A 23161-nucleotide genomic window follows, 5' to 3' on the forward strand; every position below is an offset into this window, starting at 1 on the left:
TAGACTTACAAATTTTTGTGCTTGGGTTTCAGTTATACAATGATCAAGTACCCATCCCTCCACCAGCGCCCATCCTCCACCACCACGGGTCCCAGCATCCCTCCCACCTCCCATCCCACCCTGCCTCTGTGGCAGGGCATTCCTCCTTGTTCTCTCTCTCTTCTTTTGGGTCCTGTGTTTTGCAAGAGAGGCATTGAGTGGCAGTGATGTTTGATCTATAGTCTACTTTCAGCATGCTTCTCCCAACCTGGGAAGATCCTCCCAACACACTTTATTTGGTGTGAGCTTCTCTATGTGAGCTTCCTTTTCCCCTAGCATGTGTGGCTGGCCTCCAAGTCATGGAGCGAAATTCCTGGTAATAATCTTGGCCACTCCTGGGTGTTATTCCCCCATTTTGTTACTTTATGTTCCCCAGATGAAAGCAATCTTTCTGTGTCTATCTTGCTCTTTCTGACTCATTTCGCTTAACATGATACTTTCCATGTAGTACCACTAGTATGTAAATTTCATGACTTCATCTTTTCTAACAGCTGCATAGTACTCCATTGTGTAAATGTACCAAAGTTTCTTTAACCAGACGTTTTTGAAAAAAGCCTGAATGGGTTTCTTTAAAGAAAGTTTTGTATAATGGATTAATTTTGATTGTTATATTAATTTTTACTAGAAATATTTGATAAATAAGGTACATAGCATTCTGTCATGGTCCTACATACTCTTGCATTATGTTAACAAACACCTATGGCCATACTTTAATTTAAAAAAATGTTAAATCTCTTAAATTGGTGAATATAATATTTTCCTTTTAAGAGTTATATTTATTTTTAAAGGTGTAATTTAGTACTATATGATATTGATAATTTTATCTGTTTTGAGGAAATAGTGATATTAAAATTTTTCCTGTTTAGCCAAATCTTTACAATCATTTTGGAGCTCCATTAATGATCCTTCTGCAAATCTGTTGTACCAAGGTTCCATAGTGCTTCCTATTATTCTCTATTAATACAGCTTTCCCAGTTTGTCACTCTGCTTTTATGCCCGTGTCATTATGAACTCAGATTTTGGAAGGTTCAGTGTGTTTCCCATTACTGTGGCAGTTATTTGATGATTCAAAGGGTGACATATTTGGCCACAGGGCTTCATTAGTCTTTGAGCATTTCTTACCTCAGGATCCAGATGTTTATGTTCTGCTTACATTTTCCTTCTCAGACCCAAAGTCAGTCATTGCCCTAGCCATCTCTCATTCACTCTGTTGCAGAAAGTATTTAGAAATTAAATTCTAATCACTTGATTTACTCAGTGCTCTGTGAGTATTATTGTTTCTAGGCTTTTTCCATGTATACCTTCTCCCTGCTCCCACACCAAAAACTACATCAATAATTCAAGACAAATTCAATACCTACAAAGAGATAAAATGTGAAGCTAATTTCTCTAAATTTGTTTAAACATTAAGTGTCACAAAAACAATAGTATCTTTCCCTGCACTTCCTCAATTATACAGTACCATTTTTTTTTTTTTGCTTTTTAGGTTACACCAGCAATACACAGGGATTACTCCTGGCTTTGCACTCAGGAATTTACTCCTGGTGGTGCTCAGGGGACCATATGAGATGCTGGGAATAAAACCCTGGTCGGCCGCATGCAAGGCAAATGCCCTACCCACTGTAATATTGCTCCAGCCCCTACAGTATCACTTTCTGTAATTTTCCTTCTTCACAGTGACCCCTCGATTCTCCAAAACAATTACATATTACACATATTAACTCTTTATCTTCCATTACACATGCAGTAGCTTTAGAATTACAATATCAAAGCAACACCTTTAACAAATCTACTAAGTACAATTTAATATTCTGTTGCTTTTTACTCTTAAGTGACTAAAATTTAAAAAGTGCTAAACCAGAGAGAAGTTTCCTATTTTTAAACCTTCAATTTGTTCCTTCCTAAATCCACTTCTCTGGTTAAACATTGCTTTCCTATGAAAGGAAGAATAGTTATGCCCCCTGTTCTACTTTATTATACTAGCTTTGTAGTTCAAAATACTTTATAGTTACACATTAATAATGACACATTTTATTCTCTATCTCCTTCAACTGGAAGATAATATATTTTGGTGAGAATAGCTTGTAGTTTGTTCACTGATATATCCCAAGAACCTAGAACAATGTGGTGCATAATAGAAGTTAATATGTGTTGTGATTTAAGTTTCATGAATAGAATTTCTGTTATACAAACACTCTCTGAAAGCTGTTCCAAAACTTGTCTTTTTCAAGTAGCTAATCCTAGAGTTCATTCCACAAAAATTCCCTCCCACATTTTTGGAATGGCAATGCAAGATTCCATGATAGACTTGTGTTTCATTTAACCATCCCTCTGTTGTGTGATACCTACATTACTTCCAACCTTCTCTCGCAGCAGACCTGCTATATTTAACAGCTTTTCACTTAAAGTTGATTAAATTTTAATACATATTTTAAAGGGAATAACAAAGAAAAATTCAGATGCATTTTAAAGAATAAACATTGTTTAAAAGATTTTCTACTTGTAATAATTTCTTGAGTGGTATATTTTTAATTTACTTAAATGTTTACAATGACATTATTAAAATGCTATTACAGATTATTCTTTTCGAAAATGGAGTATAAAAATGCTGATATCTCTGCTGGCACTTTTTAAAAAGCAAAATTACCTTAATTTAGATACTAACATACCTTTTTGTGAATAATTGAAAGACCCAAACTATGTTATTAATGAGGTTGAAAGCTTGTCAATTCTGAATATGTTTAAGGACATTTTAAATAACCTTAATCCAAAAGTTTTGGGCTAGTTGTATACTGGTTTCAGAAGAATGGAATTTCATTAACTGAGTTAAAGAAATGGAGACTACTTTCCAACCACCCGTTCTCATAGAATTAAACCAAATCTGGAGCTGCTACATTTGTTTGAGGAAATATTTTATCTTCTGGGAAAAAATTTTTGTTCTCTGAGTTCCAACCATAAATTGTCTTACATTCTTTTTTGTAAAGCTGTTTGTTTTGTATTTTAAAACTCAGAGTCATTTAATTTTGCATTCTATATCCTAAATAGTCAGATCCTCTTTATTGAGCTCACAAAGGGGAATTAACTAAGTTAGTGGTGTGATAAAAGATGATTTCGGATACTGTAAATGACACAATAAAACAGTGTTTGGCCACTAGAAACACTAAATTCAGAGTAGCTGAGGTTGCAACAATGAAGGAAGAATTTAATGGGAATATCAAGATGTAGGAAATTTTATTCTAGTCATTAGGTCACAGTTGAGGTTTTCAAGCATGGAAGAAACATTATTAAGTAACTTGATTTTTTTAAAAAATGAGGTAAAAGGCTTCCAGCAAAAACTCTTTAGAAAATAAAGTTAAGAAATAAAGGGGGAGGTGATTTTTAAACAGGGATCATTGGTTTAGATAACTGGCCATTGGTTTAAGAGATAATAAAAAGAAAGTATTTGAGGTGGAAGTCATTGACACCCCAAAGCATCTTAGAAAATATAAATAAATCTTGTACCACATCCAGCAATAGAACAGGCCAAGAAATACACCTGAAAACTTTCCTTCTCAAATAACAACAAAAATAACTGGCTACATTATTATAAGTAAGTATAATTGAGTGTGAAAAGAAGGAATCAAAGACAATGTTGATGGGGCAAGAGCAATAGCATAGCGGGGAGGGTGTTTGCCTTGCATGCAGCCGAACCAGGTTCAATTCCCAGCATCTCATATGGTCCCCACAGCACTGCTAGGAGTTATTCCTGAGTGCAGAGCCAGGAGGAACCCTTCAGCATCGCTGGATGCTCAAAAAGCAAAAAAAAAAAAAAAAAAAAAAAAAAGACAATGTTGAGTGCTCGTTTTTTTGATCAAAGGTAAAGTTTTAGAGTCAAATATTGGGTACTGGGTACAGTCTCTTCAGCTTCTCTTGTGCAATTTGTAGCTTCTCATAAATTCATGTTAATCCAAAATTTCTATGCTCAAGCAATGTTCAATTCATAGCACTATTTTAGATTCATAATCAAAATCTTGCCTGATGTCCAACTTGGCTTGGTTGGATGTTTCACTCCTCATTTTGTCTTTGGTGAAATTAATCTATTTTTTTGCTTTCCCTTAAACAAAGTGAACTAGTATGCTTCAAAAATGTATCTTAAAGTTATACTTAGGTATTTCACAAATTGCTCTTAAATTCCTGAAATTATTTCATTGTATCTGAAAATCAATTGGGCTGAGGAAAAATGGCCCTTCCCCCCTTTTAAAAGTCCTATGAAAGAACAATAATCACCTTTCTATAAAAATTACTTTTGAGAGTTAATGAATAGATGGGTTAATTACCTTAAAATTTTAGGACCATCAATTTTCCCATGTACTCATTAATTCTTCCCAGAAGTCCAGGACCCTGATAATTAGCATTCAAAAAAAAGTAGAAATTGTGGGACCCAAAGGGATGCTGGTAAGTGGTCAGCAGAGTTAGACTGAATATGATGAGAAAGCACCAAATAGATTTGATGAATTGGTAGGTACATAAAAAGAACTAAAAGCAAGTAATTACTGGAATAAAAGAAAAAAGGAACAAGAAGAAGAAAAAATAAGTAAGAGGTTGTCCAACGAAAAAATAAATGGGTAGTTCACTATCAGAGTGGGTTTAAAAAAAAAGGAAAAAACCTCCCAAAATGATAGTAGGATATAATAGAATAAATGGAATCGTCTTGTAACTTTCAGCCTTTCATTACTGTAACAGTTTTTGAATATCATTTGTAATTGAATGCAGGATTTCCAAATGCAGCACTATTTTCATTGATAAAATGGGCCCATGTTAGAGAGTAATAAGAGATAGATAATAAAGAGTACTGCAGCCATGAAGCTTGGTTGAAACAAAGCTTCAGTTTGATTTGCATGGTTGCAAATAAGCATACAGTTTTCCCCCTCCTGTGTGATGATAGAACTAAGGAAAACAGATACATAGGCTACTAACAATTCATAACTGATAGAACATGCAGAACAAACTCCTCATTCCTCAAATCTAACTCACTATAGCACAGTGAAAGGAAAACCTAAGTATGCTGCTTCTTAGGAAAATGTGCCTTACAATGTAGAGTAAATTTGCATTTGAATGGAATCAACATAATTGGAAATCTGAAAAAAAAACCTTTCATTGGTTTAACTTACTCTGGGCTTGTTATTACAAATATGGAAAGAATCCGGTAGAAACTGTAGAAATGATGATGTTTTAAAAATTGCTGGAAATCTGATTGCACAACTATTTGATTTGGAGTTTAAGAAAATGGTGCCTAGAATATTAAGGGGGGACTGGAAGGGCGACTATGTGCATAGATTGAATATTGTTCCACAATTATAATGAGTCACTCTTAGCACTTAAATGATTACCAACAGAGTACAACACATTGGAAATTTGCTCTATATTACCCTAAACAAAGTTCTGAGGAAGGCCATAAATCTTGTGTGTGTGCTTGAGCATGGGGTTTGTATTTTTGGCATCACCTTAGTCATTCTTAAATTACGAAATCAGAATTAGAGTTGGAAGGGTACTGAGAGATGCCAACTCTATTACTTCTCTGCATCAACTTACCTACTTTAAGGGGTAAACACTTCCAGGAACAAAATATTTTACAACTCCCCAAAGGAAACTGTTAAAGCATTGCAATGTTTATAAGCCCTCAGGGCTACATGTTCTGCTCCATATGGTGTTGTGTTTGCCCTCATTCCTCCATTCCCACCTCTTCTTCCACTCCATCTATCCTCTTTGTTCTAGGATTCTATGTTCCTTTATTCAAGTAAATCTGGGTTCTTTCTGTTTCTTTGTTGAGGGTTTTGTCCAATGTCCCAGTGCCACATTTGTTTGTCTTGCATTGCTTATTTTCTCCTGAATCCTAAATAGTTTATTTTATTTTGGATTGAGAGCAAATGAACCAAAATGTTATATAAATCAAGCTGAGAGGGAAATGAGGGATTGGAAAGTGTGAATTATCTGAAGAGCTATTTTCACCAATTGCAGGATTTTAAGTCATTCTTTCAGACTTAGGAGAACTTCAGTGGGGCTGGCTGCCAACATTTCTCTTAGGTTTACTTACCCGAAAATGGTTGGGGGTACTTGCTGGCCAGTAGTCTATTAGTATACATAAAGCTCTCTGTTGGAAAGTTTACAGAATCAATTAGAGTTAAGAATATTTTTTAAAGCATGGTTGAGGAACTCATTTAATGAATTGCATTTCAGAATGTTACTACTATGTAAAGATTGCCATAAAATATTAGTAGGTGGCATGTTAAGGCCAGGAGAAATTTTGTACTAAATGTTAATTCTTTTAGGTGTATATGTCTCATCAAGTAGGCTACCATATCTGTTTGGAAGATGCGTATTATTAAAATTTAAATTTTATAAGTTATAACATTTTCTCAAGCATCTTCACATTTAAAAAAAATAACCCAGGACCATTTTATAAATGAATCTAATGATTCCGCTATTGTGAGCTAAATTCCTCATTCATTTATGCTGATGATACTTAAAATATTCCTGTTAAGTTTTTTGCCATCAAGACAGTCCCTTGATTTGCTTAGCATAAATGGATTTTTTTGGTGTGTGCAAAGTCAGGAGTAGAGTTATTCCAGAAGGCTCAGCTCCTGAATGCTATAGGATTATATTCTAAAAAGGGATTATGCATATTCATACTCAAATTTTCTTGGATGAAAATAAAATCAGTATTTTAAATTTATATCATTTATTAATAGCTCTGGCATAGCCTACTTGTGTAGTTAGCAGGATGTATTGCAGTGATGTAATCATGTCTGTCAGAAAAGAATTTTATTGTGAGGCCAATGAAAGACCAGATTACTGATTTTGTGTTGAAAGTTTGAAATTAGAATTCATAAGAGTTTTGGGAAACATGCAAATCAATGAAGGAACAACTTGAATGATGCAATAAATAAATAAACCATCTAATTGGAGAGCCATAAGAACATCAGCTATGACAATGAAGGTAAAGCCACCCTTTTCCCTGAAACTAGGTATGTGTGTGTGCTGTAGCCCAGAAGTTATCAAAATGAAATACGAATAATGAGTGCTATGGTTATATGAATGTTTAAAATGTTGCCTTTTCCCCTACTTCAACCCCTAAAATCTGTGCTGGTGTTTGACTCTAAAGATTTTGGTTCCTGAGTCTGTCTTTATAAATTAGAAGAGAGCAAACTTTCTCTGTGAAAGGCCAGAGAGCAAATGCTTTCCACTTCAGGAGCCTCCTGGAGTACATTGTGACTACTCAGCTGTCTTAAGAGCATCAAACCAGCCCCACACAATACACAGCCAGATGGTTGCCCTTCTGTTCCAGCTCAACCTTTATGTTTTTTTTTTCAATATCAGATGTAGAGTGGGATTTTTCCTGTGGACTGCTTTTGTTCTGGATCACTGATGCCGCCTTGTTCCGTGGCATTATCTTTCCTATAGGTCCCTAGATTGCTTCATATTCTGCTTGAAGAATATTCTTAAAAGCTTTTTCCGGCTTTACATAGGCATCTAAGTGAGCCCAGTATCACTGCAGGAAGTGTCTGTTCATGGCAAATAGCTTTGGAGCTTTCCCACTTCTCTCCAAGAAAAGCCTGCATGGTAGACAGATGTCAGTGGCATCAAGTTCAGGGAGCTTGAAATTTGGTGTCTGTCTCTGCCTGTAGGTCACATTATTTTCAGTGGAAAAGAAGGATACTCAGGCTACACAGTAGACATGTCTTCTGCTCATTTTGGAATTTGATGATGTGAATTTAAGTTTCTTGGTAACTGTAGGCAGTCTCATCATTGCATTTCACTTTGGAACCATTTTCCTTAGAATGATGAACAAACTCTGGTAACTTTGGAAGAAGACTGCATCCCTTGTGTCTTGTCTTTTTCCTTTCCTTTCCCTTTTCCCCTTCCCCTTTCTACCTCTCTCCTTTTCCCCATGCTCTCTTCTTCCTTCCCCTTTTTCCCCTTTCCCACTGCCGTTCATTTTTGGGTGGATAATTGGTGGTGCTCAGGGTTTACTGTGGATCTGTGGTTAGGATTCAGGGGACCATATTAGGCTCAAGAGACCTAATCTAGATCCTTTATATGTAAGGCAAGAACCCTCCTTGTTGCCCTACTGTACTATATCACCAATCCTGATTATTTCTTATTTCTTCCTTTATAATAGATGAGAAGGATCATAGTCATTGACAATTTTTAATACAGTTAGGGGTCTTGCTATATGTTTGTTGGTACCTGCATAAGACTAATATTGTCTTTAAAGATACTTGTGGATGGAATGAAGTACATTTTTCTTTCAAAATTTGTAGCACTAATATGCATATATATATATATTTTTTAATTGGCTTACCATTTTGGGGTTGGAGAGATAGTACACCAGGTAGAACAGTTGCCTTGCAGGCACCAACTTGGGTTCAATTCCTGGCATCCCATATAATCCACTGAGCACCGCCAAGTGCAGAACCAGGAGTAACTCCCGAACGTCACCAGATATGGCCTAATACTCTACCCCCTAATACTTCCCCCCCCCAAAAAAAACATAGGTTTACATTTTTAGTGGGATGTATGTCATCATTTTTTTTCCTTTTTTTTTCTTTTTTTATTAGTGAAAAACCATGAGGTACAGTTATAGGCTTACAAATTTTGTGCTTGGGTTTCAGTTATACAATGATCAAGTGCCCATCCCTCCACCAGTGCCCATCATTCATCCCCACGGGTCCCAGCATCCCCCCAACCCCTCATCCCCCCCCCATCCCATCCTGCCTCTGTGGCAGGGTATTCCTCCTTGTTCTTTCTCTCTTCTTTTGGGTACTGTGTTTTGCAAGAGAGGCTTTGAGTGGCAATCATGTTTGGTCTATCGACTACTTTTAGCATGCTTCTCCCACCCTGGGAGGGCCCTCACAACACCCTTCATTTGGTACTCTCTTCTCTATCTGAGCTTCCTTTTCACCTAGAGCCTGTGGCTGGCCTTCCATTCATGGAGCAAAATTCCTGGTACTAATCTCAGCCATTCCTGGGTGTTAATCTCTCTCTATGTATGTCATCATTTTTAAGTACCACATTTCTTTCTATTTTTCATCACGTGATTTAATCACCATCATTTGGACAAAAATTATGATATAGTTAATATAATTTATATCTGAGCACAATATGTATATAAGTATTAGGTTTTCAATATTGGTATATTTATAGATATCTGCATAATATGAAGCTTGTAGGGAAATCTCCAAGTCAAGAGTGAAATGCATTTTGAAAATGCTATTACACCACGGCTCTTAATGGCAGAGAGGACAGTTCTATCTAGAAAATTATGGACTTTGATGACTATGACATAATTTAACTGACATTGGGAGTTTTTCCTTTTAGTGGAAATAATAAAGTGTTATAAGCACATATGATATAATATATCCTTATAATTAATGACATTTAACATGTATAAACATGGTACACTAAGTATAGTAGGAAGTATTTGATAAGTGCTTGATACAATTTTAGAAACACATTTTGCAAATTACTATTACATAAATTGTATGCCTGAAACTATTGTGGACACATTTGTAAATCATGGTTCCTAAATTAAAAAAATGGAAAAATATCAAAGTTATATAAATTAAGAAAAATAGATGGCATTTGGCTTTTGAAGAAGCAAAAAATAAGAGAGTTTTATTGAAAAATAAAGATTTTGAAGCATTCTTCTGTAATACAGAGTAAACCAAGATCACCAGTGAAAGCAGTGAAGTCACTCTGAAAACTTTTACCTTATTGTTCCTGGCACTCAGAATAATGCTTGGCACAGAATGGCTGCCCAAATTTTTTGAGTTGAATGAAAGTGAGGATATTAGCCGTGGGAAAAAAATTAGTCAATATGAGAAGTGGGGACCATATAGACCTTCACTTTGACAAGTTCTTTGCTGATAGCTCTGGCAGCCAATATAAGTCTTTTTTATGCTTTGAGGGTGAAGATTCTTAAGCATTGCTAGACTTAAATTGTTTACAATATACTGTCTTAGGATATTAATACATACTATTCTTATATTTGTTATGAGTTCAAATTTGACAAAAAATCATGAACCAAAGACATAGTTGTAGATGTTTGTACTCAAATATTATCCTTGACAAAAGAATTTAACCAATCTGAATTCAATGAGAACCAAGTCTGAGCTTGCTATGAGCTTTAAAAAGCAAGTAACTCAGCAGTTAACATCTCGGCAAAACATTATCTAATTGTATTCTATGATTAAGCATTCTTTAAGCATTTTTCTGAGAGAAGTAAAAAGCCAAGGTTATCAGTTTCAGTACCAATTTTGATAGAAGCAGATTCTAACTCCGCAGAATTAATGCAGAAGTAGTTTCCATATGGTCCCCAGTATATTTTGTTCCTTCAATTTTTAGAGTCTGAAATACTTTAGGAAACCTAGGTGTCATTACCACCCAAGCAAAACCAAATTCTTAACAAAACTCAGAGAAAGGCCTTTTGACTAGAGAAAATAGATGGAAAGATTTTAAGATGAAGCCTTTGCCAGAGTATTTTGAAGTTTAATATCTACATAACAGATTTAGTGTATACATAACCAATCTTTACTTTCTTTAAGGACCCTTCGTATAAAATGTTCTTTAATTCTGAGTAATTCAAGTTCTTCTATTAGACATTGTACAATATAGGAACAATGAACAAAATGCAAAAATACTTAGATTCTATTTGAGGAAATAAAACATGTTTGGTTATTTAAAAGCTGTATTGTATATATTTGCTCGAGCGGGCCCAGTAACGTCTCCATTGGAGACTTTGTTGTTACTGTGTCTGGCATATCGAATACTCTCGGTAGCTTGCCGGGCTCTCCGAGAGGGGCGGAGGAATCGAACTCCGGTCGGCCATGTTGGCCGCTTGTAAGGCGAACGCCCTACCCGCTGTGCTATCGCTCCAGCTATGGAGATTAGAATTTTCTGGATAAATTTAAAGTGCTACAGACATGTCAGAGAGTAAAAGATTAGTGAATACAAGAGTTTTCTTAAAAACTTTGTCAGAATTTTGAAAAACTGAGAGGGAAAGCTAAGTATTTCTGTAAAGGGGACTGAGATAAATTTCAGAGAAAACAAGTGCTCATTCATGCAAAGTATAGGAAATTGGCTTGAACACAGTGAACAAGAATATGGAAGTAGAAACAAACAGGTTAGTAAAATGAATGCATAGAATGTTCCACAAATACTGATGACACAAACAACCCTGTCCTTGGATGTGCCCAGTGCTCGTAATTCACTGCTGGACAAGTTAGCAAATTAAAAGAAGCATGTTTTTGTTAAGTGATAATAGTATGTGACTTGTGATAATATGAAGTGAATGTAATTAGATACGATAGCAGGAAATCTGGGAGACCTGAGACGGTATTTTAGGTTGGATGGTCAGAAAAAAAAGCTCTAACATATTGACTTTTAGTCCAATATTTAATGTGAGAGGGTGTGAGAAAGCATGTAAGAGAGTGAGGAGAAAACAGGTAATGTGGAAAGATCGATGGGTTCTAGAAGCTAACAAAGGAGGGTGACGCACGGCAGATGAAAAAGGTAGTGAGGCCCCAGACCATTCTGAACATGAAGGGACAGAGGGAAGTATTTATATTTTTTTCCTGAGATCAATTATTTGAAATTATTTTGAGAGTTTTAAACAGCAATATGATCAGCTATTACATTTTGGGAGAGTTTGTTTTAGATCTTATGGATATATTAAATTTAGAGAATAATTGTCATCAACATCATCATCATATTTCTACCTATACAGTTTTTACTGAATATCACAAGATATTATAGGTTCTATAACAAATGCCAATACATTTTATCTAAATAACAACCAGAGGAAATAATAATGACTCTTATTCCTTAATTTCTAAATGAAGGTGCTAGCAGGTACATTACTAGTACATGGACCAGTGTATAGCGTTAGTACACACCAGGATGGATATAATCTTGAATGAAAGATTTGAATGGAAGCAACCTCTGTTTTCAGACACTGAATGTAAAAATTGGGAAATAACATAGACTCTCTGTAGATTGTGTGAGAGGCTAACTCCTTGAACTTGCAGGTAATACATAAATGACTGAGCTATAGGCTCTAGATGAATATGGGATAGGATAACCCTAGAAATGGTAAAGTTAAGAATGGGGCCTAGATTTATGATTCCTTTTACATTTGTTTAAGAAAGCACCAAATACTAGAGAAAGTTTGTGTTAAACAGGGAAATAATAAATCAGAGCTGGAGGTTTAGATGGAATTTAAAAGGAAAGCATGGCTATGAAGGATATTTTTAGAGAAAATGTATGTCTTTTTTCCCCCTCCTTTTTAAAATTGAATCACCATGAGAGATGCAGTTATGGGGTTGCTCATGATTTGGTTTCAGTCGTACAATGTTCCAACACCTGTCCAGTGACCAGTGTACATTTTCCACCATCAGTGTCTCAAGTTTCTCTCCAACCACTGACTCCATCCAGGCTGCCTCTGGATTATTATTGTTCTTCTTCCTCCTCCTCCTCCTCCTCCACCACCTCCTCCTCCTCCTCCTCCTCCTCCTCCTCCTCCTCCTCCTCCTCCTTCTCCTTCTTTCTCCTTCCCTTCTCCTTCTCCCTCTTCTCCCTCTCCCTCTTCTTCTCCTCCTTCTCCTTCTCATTCCCCTTCTCCTTCTTCTTCTTATTCTTCCACTTCCTCCTCTTCTTCCTCTTCCTCCTCCTCCTCTTCCTCCTCCTCCTTCTTCTCCTCCTCCTCCTTCTTCTCCTCCTCCTCTTTCTTCTCCTCCTCCTCCTTCTTCTCCTCCTCCTCCTCCTTCTTCTCCTCTTCCTCCTTCTTCTCCTCCTCCTCTTTCTTCCACACTATTTCTCTCTCTTCTGTCTCTACTCTCTAACCTTTCTTTCCTCTTTCTCCTCTTGGGCATTATGGTTTATAATATCATGTATGTCTCTTTACCTCCTTTCAGCACTCAGTTCTTATCAAGAGTGTTCATTTTCAGCTATCTTTGTCGTAATGGTCTCTTCTCTGTCCTAACTTTCCCAATTTCCACTTGTGACAAGCTTCCAACCATGGACCAGATCTCCTGGCCTTCATTTCTACTGCTCTTGGTTATTAGTCACAGACTTTGTTTTATTAATCTTACACAAATGAATGCAATAAGTCTATGTCTGTCCCTCTCTTTCTGAATCATTTCACTTAGCATAATATTGTCTATATCCATCCATTTATTAGCAAAAGTCATGACTTCATTTTTTCCTGGTGGCTGCATAGTATTCCATTGTGTAGCTGTACCATAGTTTCTTTTCTTGGGCACTTGGGTTGTTTCCAGATTCTCGTTATTGTGAATAGTGTTGCAATAAACATAGAGGTGCAGATGGTGCTTCTGCTGTGCATTTTGGGCCTCCCAGAAGTAGTATGCTGTGTCATGTGGAAGCTCAATTTTTAGTTTTATTGAGGAATGCTTATATTATTTTCCAAAAAGACTGGATCAGTTGGCATATCCAACAACAGTGTATAAGAGTCCCTTTCTCCCTGCATCTGTGCCAGAACTGGTCGTTCTTATACTCTTTTGATGTGTGCCAATCTCTGTGGTATTAGGTAATGTGATATCTCATTGTTGTTTTGATTCGCATCTCCCTGATGACTAGTGATATAGGACATTTTTTAAATGTGCCTTTTAGTCCTTTGTATTTCTTTGAGGATGATTATGTTTATTTCTTCTCTCCATCTTTTGATGGATTTGGATGTATTTTTTAAAATTCTATCAGTGCCTTATTTATCTTTGGTGCTAACCCCTTATCAGATGGATATTGGGTAAATATTTTTCCCATTCTGTGTACTGTCTCTATATTTTAGTAACCATTTCTTTTGAGGTGCAGAAGCTTCTTAGTTTAATATAGTTCCATTTGTTTATCTTTGCTTCCATCTGCTTGGTTAGTGGTATTTCGTATCTGAATATGCCTTTAGCTTCAGTGTCATGGAGAGTTCTTGTTAAAGTGAACATGGGAAAGGGTGCAATCCTTTGTGATGTGCTGTATGTTTGTTTTGTACTCCTGGGTGGTTTCTATTATGTTTCTAGACTGTAAACAGGCAGAACTGTACCTGGACTCACCACTTGCAAATGAGCACACAGGCCTTTGAGCATGGTTAGAATTTCAAGTACAGAATGGAAATGACACAATTTAAAACTTGTATCTTGCTCATAGCTTTGAAAAACATGCACTTTTAGTTAAAGTTCAATTAATAAATATTCACTGAGGACTTTATTTAAGTCAGTGTAGTATAGGGATAATGGTGGTAAGACCGATCACTGTGCTCAAGTGGCTTTTACTCTGGAAGATAATTTATGCTTTGTATTTAGTGATGCACAGACCCACAATGCAATATAGAGAGAACAACTGCAAACCTTTTCAAAATGATACCACTTTCATAGTCTTCATAAATCCTAGAGAATAAAAGTAAACCCGTTCTCTTATATAAAATGTCCCCATATTTCCCATACATGTCAAGCCATTGATGTAAAATATGCAGAGACTTTATTTCCAGAGCGAGGTATGTTTTATGGAGGAAAGCTTTCTATAACTGCCTCTAGAAATTTGTTCCAGTTGGTATTTTGAGTAAAATTATTTTAAAACATCAGATATAAAATATAAAATAGCAACACAAACACAAGTGTTTATTTCTTGATTTAACATATATTGAGTGTTGTACAGAGTGCAGATACTTTTGTTGTGGTCCTTGAGGAGTTTGTACCTACAGAAAATAGCAATAACATGCCATTTCTCTTTTCATACAGGACTAGACCATAAAGCTAAGAGCTGGGGGAAAATGCCTTTTTGAGGAAGAAAACTTCAAAAGTTACTTAAATGAGGATAAGGACAGAAGAACTGCAGAAGTAGAGTGAAATGCATGTATTTCCACGTCAGGCAGCAATGTTTAGGGTTAGGGATATGGTGAGACCAGGAAGAGCCAGTATGTAAATGAGGCAAGATAAATTAAACATACGTAGCTGGGCCAGAGGTAGGTGTCACCAGATTCATCCAATCCAAATTTAACGCATACCCATCTGATAAAGGGTTTGTCTTTCATGACAGACCAGGGACAATCTGGTGAACATCTTGTCTGTGATCACAAGCCCTTTGGGAGTTAGCTATTATCACTCCTTGGAGAAGAGTTTGTCATGGTAAGAGGACTAAATGAAGAAAAAAGATTTGTTCCTGAGATTATTTCTGTTCAAGTAAAGAGAAAATTGTAACTGCATAGGTGAAAAATTGGGAAGTTTAAGTAAAGACTGTGGCAGATAAATGAAAAAGAACAAGGGGTGCGATCATCCACCATAGCTATTAGAGCTGGATGAAGGAATAAGGAGAATCTTCCAGATGGGAATTGAGATTACATTGTTTACTATCTGAGAGGCACTGAATCAGTACCCTAAATAAGGCTGATGACTGTCATTAATTTGTCAAATAATATCTCAGTGCTGACCGTGGAGTATTTGATATGCCAAAAAATAGTAACAACAAGTCTCACAATGGAGACATTACTGATGCCACTCGAGCAAATCGATGAACAATGGGAGGACAGTACTACAGTGCTACTTCAAGATTTCTCTGAGAGGATGAGTGCATTGTAAACCAAGTGGACTACAGATAGGACAGGTGTAATTTAGGAGAAACTTTAAAGTCAAGAAATGATAGATTTTTGGCAAGAGACTACATGCAGAATCAAATAGACGAGTCACAGAGTTTAGTTATAAACTCCCTCTATTCTGTTGATCTTACACACTTATGGGACTTTGTATAGGAAAACGATAGACATTCATTTGAGTGTGAAGAGGCATAACCATAAAATAGTTCAGCTTTTTTTACTTTGTCTCCTGAATAGTACCTAGCCAGGGAAGCAAGCACTTGAGTTGACTTAGTTTTTGTTTTCTGTCTTGTGTTTATGTAAATGTCAGATCGTCTATTCCTCTTTTACCTTATGACCCACACAGTGTCTGAGTAACAGATTTCATTTAGTGTGAAGGCTCTATTCTTGCTCTTTAGAGTCATTCATGGATCCATTTGTCACCTTCATCAGCTGCTTTGTTTTGCATGTAATTGCCTTGTGTAGGGGGATTATTTTCAGTATTGCATTTCAGAGACTCCTTTGGTGGCTCTTGTTTCAAAAGCAGAACAAATCAGGTGCTATAATTTACTTAGAGAAATCTTGACTACACCACTCCATTGGATAATTTTGAATCTGACCCCAAGAGATCTACTTATGAACATCATTGTGTGTGTCACGAGAGTTTGTTTTCAACTAGAAAAAATGAAGGAAAGAATTTCAATTTATTGAATAAAAAGCTTAACTTTGAGAAATAGTCCCCTTTTCATTTTGCTAAGGATGTTTTCAGATTTGTTGATACTAAAATACTATATATTAACCCTCACAAAACTTCAGTCCTACATACTGTTTTCAATAACTTTATGATATACTTCATGAATACACCGACGAGAAATAGAAGTCCCCTAACAGCAATAGTGCCTGGATGGATATCCCACAAAGACATATTGCCAGTCTAAGGGAATGGACTAATGGTGAGTGCAGGTAAGGCAAAATAAAGCCGTAAGAATACTCTCTAGCTTTAGAAGATTTTTCAGTGATTTTGCACTTTTAATTTCCTGATTCACTGAACCTTTTGGAAGATGGTTTTGGTCATTTTGCTGAATAGCGATAGCAATAAGTTCCTTGGAATTCTCTTCAAATTATCACAGGAGGCCACTCAGTTTGATGTTTATTTATCTTCTTGGACATTAATAACACCAAACATCAGCCAAGCAGCACAAATGCTGGCCGACTTTGACCGTGAGTGTGGGAAGGTAGGACTACAGCTGAATCTTACGAAGACAATGTTTATGAGAAACAGCCTTGTTCCTGACGCCCCATTCGCTCTCAATGGAACGACCATCTCCGAATGCAACAGCTATGTGTACCTAGGTCAAGAGGTCAACATGACAAATGACCTGGCACCCGAGCTGCACAGGAGGAAGAGAGCGGCTTGGAACACCTTCAAGAACGTCGAAGAAATAGCTAAGAGGAAGAAGAACCTCCGGCTCCGGGCACATCTCTTTGATTCCACTGTTCTTCCTGCATTAACATATGCCTCAGAGACCTGGGCCCTACACAAACAAGATGAGAATGCTATTCAGGTCTCCCAAAGAAGAATAGAAAGAGCTATGCTTGGAATATCACGTTTCACTCAAATGAGAGAAAGAATCTGGAGTTCTGACATCCGTCGACGATCAAGAATCAGGGACACTGTCTCATTTGCCAAGATGTCGAAAATCAGATGGGCTGGTCACGTAATGAGATTTAAAGACGACCGTTGGACTAGAGCTGTTACTGACTGGATTCCACGGGATGTCAAGAGACCGCGTGGCCGCCCACCTACCAGATGGTCAGACTTCTTCGTCAAGATCATGAACAATCGGTTTGAGGCCCTTCATGTTCCCAGAGCGAAGAGATGCCATTGGGCTACACTAGCACGCGACAGGGACAAAAGGAGACGTTACTGGCGCCCGCTCGAGCAAATTGATGACTAACGGGAAGTTAAGTAATTAAGTGATTAAATGACATTAAGCAAAAGACAATAAAACAAATGAGTTCTTCAAGTGTAAAGAACTTCAGACTCAGGGTAAACCCCAAACTTGAGCTCATAAAGGTGCAGTTGTGTATTTAAAGATTAGATTTGTCCACCTGAGGCATTGGTCATTGAGCAGGTCGCTATTGTGCTTTAATATCTTGTTAAAAAGTCTTGATCTTCCTTGTGATTATTCTACATCATGCAAAACTATGTATGTCAGATGCCTCATCACTCTCCAAGTGAGATGATTTTGTTCTTTTTGTCATTCATTAGACAACTTTTTGAGAGCTTCTTCTATATCACTAAATTAGACAAAGTACGTCAGTGCTAGAGGAATTATATTAGATAAACACTAATAAATATTAACTATCTATATTTGGGAGATGGAGAAAAATTTATATTGTAAAACTGTGATTTTGTTACTTTGAAAAGGTGGAATCAATTCAAGAAAGATCACAGAGTTCAGTGGAGAGGTGTGATGGAATCCTGTAGTCAGGGATAATTTTGCTGATTTCCTTGTGAAATCATGAGGTTCTACTGTATCACATAAAGTAAATTCATAATTGTCCAAACAATTATCCTCTCACCTCCTGGAATTCACATCCAGCTGATGAATGAGATGGTTCCTGAACTCTGATACCTTTCCTTACTTTTATCTGAATCTTTCTTCTACGCCTGAGATCTTTCTCTAACATCAGAGGAATGCTTCCTTTCACACAGAGCACACAGGAAGGCATGTTACTGTGCTTTGGAGCACCTTTCACAAAAGTGTGGGGTGAATGAATAAGTCAGTGCCCTGAACCTGACATAATTTTAGGTTGTGCTCCATACACAGAGGGTGTGTGGTGGGATGGAGATCTAGCTACAAGTTAGGACTAAAAGTTAAACAGTTAAACAGGACAGAGAAGAGACCACTGTGACACTGATAGCTGGAAGTGATCACTTTTGACAAGAACTGAGTGATGAAGAAGGTTAAAGGAACATACACGATAACCCCTCAGTACCTGTATTGCAAAATACACATATACACACACACACACACACATATATATATATATATATATATATATATATATATATATACAAATAAGACCACCTAATACATGTCTCCCTTAATCTCTCTTGTTCTGTTTCATCATTAGTACATTTGGAGATCTCTTTCAAAGAAGAATTTATACCTAGATACTTGTTTCCAATGAAGACGATGATAGAGTGTGGACTTAATTCTTTAGGCAATGGGGATCCAATTAGAAATTTTCTGGCAGGGGAAAGATGTGATTTAATTTACATTTCAGAAAGTTCACTGTCTGATGTGTGGAGATTACATTATGGGGCACAGGGCTGAAGAACATGAACAGTGGGAGGCTGTTGAGTGAATCTAGTCAGGAAATTACTAGTTTGGAGAAAGGTCTGTGGAAAAGATAGTGATTTAAATGCATTAGCAGCACTCTGCAGTTGGGGAAAACAGACTTTGTATTAGGTGTGAATAACCCGTCATATTCCTGAACTAAGTCTTGACTTTCTAAGTCTCATTAACCATCATTCTATTAATAAGATACCTCCTCGCTAAATCATTCCTGTGTGTGTGTGTGTGTGTGTGTGTGTGTGTACAAACATCCAGACTTCTATACCCCATGCAAAACAGTGAATACTGTGTTTAAATGTGCCTGAAATCTCACTCCAAAACCACTGCTCCTAACAGGTTGCAGGTAGGCTTGGAGACTAGAGCTCTTTGGGCTTCTGCTTATGAAGAACTCCTTAAATTCACAAACAATGTGAAACAGTTAATTGTCACTTGTCATTTTCTACATAGGCATTCACTGAATGATGTTCCTCAGGCAGATGGTTTACAAGAAGGACTAGATCAATAATTTGGTAATCCTCTACCTAGAAATTGGGTGAACTGGTTGTGTCTACTTTGACTGAAAGGCATAGGTGACTGCCCTTATCACTGGATGTAAGGAGACTGCATCCTTGGGATGGAGTCCATACCAAGGCGTTAGCTTGCCTTATAGTGGACGCTGGGGATCCATGGGCCAGCAGTTTGTGGATTCTCATAACCAATGACATATTTTGAATAAAAGTAATTTCAAATTATTCTTAAATTTTAATTATTTTTATTAAAAATTAGTAAGTCCCTGTCATTTACAAAATTATTCATAGTTGAATCTCAGGCATACAGTGTTCCAGCACCAATCCCATCACCAGTGTCAGCTGCCTTCCACCACTATCCTCAGTTTCCTTCCCACCTCCTAGCCTGCCTCCTTTATGCATTTTTAAGTTTAGTTGTAGTTTGGATCTCATAATTTAAGTTTTGCTGGTTTGTTATATTGGTTTCATTGTATCACTGTATCACTGTCATCCCATTGTTCATATATTTCCTCGAGCAGGCACCAGTAATGTCTCCATTTGTCTTAGCCCTGAGATTTTAGCAAGTGCCACATTGGAGGCTCTTTCAGGGTCAGGGGAATGAGACCCATCATTGTTACTGGGTTTTGGCATATTGAATATTCCACGAGGAACATGCCAGACTCTGCCGTGCAAACAGGATACTCTCGGTAGCCTGCCGGGTTCTCCAAGCGTGAGAACTAGATAATAAGAGGTTGTGTGGCTGCAAATGTGACTGCATGCTTCCTGGAGTTTGGTTTTATAGTCTCTGGGTCTTGGCTGTTGATGGGATTACATGGCACCTGGGGCAGTTAGTGGGTATAACACCTAGCTACTGGAAGATGGGGGATCTGGGTGGAGGAGCCCCAGTCCCGATCCAAGCAGATCTCAGCAGATCTCCTTGGAGATCTCAGCCCAGATTCCATGAACCTGGGTTCCTCTGCTGGTTTCTTCATGTGTGAGGCTCGTCCGACCATGTGGAGAGCGGTCTTAAGCATGATTGTGACTATGGTTGGTTCCAGAGGTTTTCAGCTGCCAGGGCTCTGCTTGGGGTGGGGAGAAAAACTCAACCTGTCCACTTCCAAGGATTCCTGGTGAGAATAGCCAGGTGCAGCGGCAGGAGATTCTGGTTTAGATATGTAAATAAATTATACTTCTAGACCATCAATGTGTCTAAGTCCTTCCCCCTGTTAGCTCTTGTTTTCCTCTTCTCATATCCCCCCGCCCTTTTTCTTCCCTTCCCTGTCTTTTGTTTTACAATAGACAGACCAGGGTAAGCTAGGTATCCCTCCTTTGATACCTTCCATTCCTTGTCCTTTTTATTCTGTGTACCACAGATAAGTGAGGTCTTTTGGTATTTGTCTTTCTTTTAACTTAAATTATTTACCATGTTTCCCTCCAGTTCCAATGAAGTTACAGCAAATTGCATGATTTTATCTTTCCTCACAGCTGCATGTTATTCCATTATTCTATATTATTCCATTCCAGAGTTTGATTATCTAGTCATATGTCATTGGATTTCTAAGTTGATGCCATATTTTAGCTATTGTGCTAAGTGCTGCAATAAATGACAGTGTACAAATTGCCAATGAAATATTTTATTTCATATATACTTCATAAAAATAGCCAAGAATAAAATAATTAAAAATGAATTATACTTAACAAAAGTATATGAGATAAATTATTTTTATTTCAAAATGAACTTTGTAAAATTAGCTAAAGCATTCAAGGTCATTCAGTTATCTTTGTTTAGTTGATGGAGGAATCGAAGCATGGATGACAATGTCTTAGAAAGATTTTTTAAAATTTTTATTAGTGAAAAACCATGAGGTACAGTTGTAGACTTACAAATTTTTGTCCTTGGGTTTCAGTTATACAATGATCGAGTACCCATCCCTCCACCAACAATGATCCCAGTAGCCCTCCCAACCCACATCACCGCCCCCAACCCCGCCCCCAACCCACCGTGCTTCTGTGGCAGGACATTCCCTTTTGTTCTCTCTCTCCTTTTGGGTGCTGTGGTTTGAAAAAGAGGCAGTGAATGGCAATCATTTTTGTCTATAGTCTACTTTCAGCATGCATCTCCCATCCTGGGAGGATCCTCACAACACCTTTTACTTGGTGCTCCCTTCTCTATCTTAGCTGCCTTTTCCCCTAGCACGTGCGACTGGCCTCCAAGCCGTGGAGCAAATTTCCTGGTACTTATCTCGACTATTCTTGGATGTTAGTCTCCTATTTTGTTACTTTATATTCCCCGGATGAATGCAATCTTTCTATGTCTGTCCCTCTCTTTCTGACTTATTTCAGTTAGCATGATATTTTCCATGTAGTACCACTTCTATGTAAATTTCATGACTTCATCTTTTGTAACAGCTGCATAGTATTCTATTATGTAGATGAACCAAAGTTTCCTTAACCAGTCATCTGTTCTCGGGCACTCGGTATTTTTTCAGATTTTGGCTATTGTCAACAGTGCAGCAATGAACATAGAAGTGCAAATGTCACTTAGAGTATACGTTTTTGCCTCTCCAGGATATATTCCTAGGAGTGGTATTGCTGAGTCAAATGGGAGCTCAATTTCTAATTTGTTGAGAATTATCCATACTGTTTTCCAAAAGGGCTGAACCATTCGGCATTCCCACCAGCAGCAAAGGAGAGTCCCTTTCTGCCACATCTGTGCCAACACAGGTTGCATTTGTTCTTTTTGATGTGGGCCAGTCTCTGTGTCTCTGTGGTATGAAATGATATCTCATTGTTGTTTTGATCTGCATCTCCCTGATGATTAGTGATGTAGAGCTTTTTTTCATTCACCTTTTAGCCATTCAGATTTCTTCTTTGAGAAAGTTTCTGTTCATTTCATCTCCCCATTTTTTGATGAGGTTGGATGTTTTCTTCTTGTGGAGTTCAACCAGTGCTTTTTATATCCTTCATATCAACCCCTTATCAGATGGGTATTGGGTAAATATCCTTTCCCATTCTGTAGATTGTGTTTGTATTCTGGTCACTGTATTTCTTGATATGCAGAATCTTCTTAATTTAAGATAGTCCCATTGTTTATCTCTGTTTCCACTTGGTTAGTCAGTGGAGAGTTGTCTTTGAAGATACTGTTAGCCTCAATATCGTGGAGGGTTTTGACGACCTTTTCTTCAATGTACCTTATGGATTTTTGCCTGATGTTGAGATCTTTAATCCATTTTGATCTGACTTTTGTGCATGGTGTTAAGTTGAGGTCTACGTCCATTTTTTGGCATGTGGTTGTCCAGTTATGCCAGCAACATTTGTTGAAGAGGCTTTCCTTGCTCCACTTCACATTTCTTGCTTCCTTATCAAAGATTAGATGTTCATATGTTTGGGGTTGTGTGTACAGATATTCTTCCCTGTTCCATTGGTCTGCAGCTCTGCTTTTTTTTGAGTAGCATGCTGCTTTAATTATTACCACTTTGTAGTAGAGTTTGAGGTTGTGGAGGGTAATACCTCCCCACGTCTTTTCCCCAAGAACTGCTTTGGCTATTCGTGGGCATTTGTTGTTCCATATGAATTTCAGGAATGCTTGATCTATTTCTTTGAAGAATTTTACGGATAACCTTATAGGGATTGCATTGAATCTGTATAATGCTTTTGGGGAT

This window comes from Sorex fumeus, unplaced genomic scaffold, assembly GCF_029834395.1.
Source record: "Sorex fumeus unplaced genomic scaffold, SorFum_2.1 ptg000051l, whole genome shotgun sequence".
NCBI classification, from domain to species: domain Eukaryota; kingdom Metazoa; phylum Chordata; class Mammalia; order Eulipotyphla; family Soricidae; genus Sorex; species Sorex fumeus.